This window comes from Rhinopithecus bieti, unplaced genomic scaffold (genome assembly GCF_001698545.2).
Source record: "Rhinopithecus bieti isolate Rb0 unplaced genomic scaffold, ASM169854v2 scaffold_11744, whole genome shotgun sequence".
Classification (NCBI taxonomy): domain Eukaryota; kingdom Metazoa; phylum Chordata; class Mammalia; order Primates; family Cercopithecidae; genus Rhinopithecus; species Rhinopithecus bieti.
The window spans coordinates 143,653-145,266 of NW_016807094.1; positions in this window are offsets into that span (position 1 = coordinate 143,653).

Consider the following 1,614-nt stretch of genomic DNA (forward strand, 5'->3'; position numbering starts at 1 on the left):
TCAGACATGGTGGCTCAGGCCTGTAATCCTAGCACTTTGGAAGGCTGAGGCAGGAGGATCTCTTGAGCCCAGGAGTTTCAGACCAGCCTGGGGGACATAGGAAGACCCTGTCTATTTTTTTTTTTTAATTAAATATATACTTTTTCAAAGATCATTTGTGGTGCTATAGTTGTGGGCATTTAATCTGTGATTTACTTTGCTCTGTTGATCTGTCTATAATTTTTTTTTTTTTAGACGGATTCTTCCTCTGTCACCCAGGCTGGAATGCTTCAGCCTCCCAAAGCCACCATGCCCAGCTAATTTTTTGTACTTTTAGTAGAGACAGGGTTTTACCATACTGGCCAGACTGCTCTCGAACTCCTGGCCTTAGGTGATCTGCCCGCCTCAGCCTCCCAAAATGCTGGGATTACAGGCATGAGCTACTGTGCCCAGCCAGATCTGTCTAATTTTTTTTTTCCTTTGAGACGCAGTCTCGCTCTGTCACCCAGGTTGGAGTGCAGTGGCATGATCTTGGCTCACTGTAACCTCTGCCTCCCAGGTTTGAATGATTCTCCTGCCTCAGCCTCCCGAGTAGCTGGGATTACAGGTGTGCACCACCACGCCCAGCTAATGTTTGTATTTTTAGTAGAGATGGGGTTTTGTCATGTTGACCAGGCTGGTTTCGAACTCCTGACCTCCAGTGATCTGCCCGCCTTGGCCTCCCGAAATGCTGGGATTACAGGCGCAAGCCACTGTGCCCGGCCCAGATCTGTCTAATTTTAAAGAATGTATGAAGATTCAGATTTAGATTCCTGCTATTATGTTATGGGAAATCTTTTCCTAGTTTCTTCTGATTAATATAAACCCTTACTTTTATTTTTATTTATTTTTTTACTACAGTCTTCTCTCTTTTATTACTTTTTATTTTTCTTAATTTTAATATAATGAAATGTTCAATTTTTCCTGTTATGGTTAGCATTTTTTTCTTCTGCTTAAGAGGTGTTTCCTGGCTGGGTGTGGTGGCTCACACCTGTAATCCTAGCACTTGGGAGGCTAAGGTGGGAGGATCACTTGAACCCAGGAGTTTGAGACCAGCTTGGGCAACATAGTGAGACCCTTGTCTCTGTTTTTTAAAAATTAAAAAAAGAGGTGTTTCCCTAGCATGAAGACATGAAGCTCTTCTGTAAACTGTATTGTTCTGCCTTTAACATTTCAATCTACAACCCACTGGAATTAATCTTCTGTATAAATAGCACGGGGTGGAGGTCAAACACCTTTTTTCCATATGGATGTTGAGCTGTCCCTGTGCCATTTATTTAAAAGACTGTCCTGGACCTGGCGCGGTGGTTCACGCCTATAATCCCAGCACTTTCAGAGGCCGAGGCGGGTGCATCACATGAGGTCAGGAGTTCAAGACCAGCCTAACCAACATGGCAAAACCCCATCTCTGCTAAAAATATAAAATTAGCCGGATTTGGTGGCGCATGCCTGTAATCCCGGCTACTTGGGAGGCGGAGGCAGGAGAATTGCTTGAACCTCAGAGGCGGAGGTTGCAATGAGCCAAGATCGCACCGTTGCACTCCAGCCTGGGCAACAAGAGCGAAACTCTGTCTCAAAAATAAGAAAATATAGAGG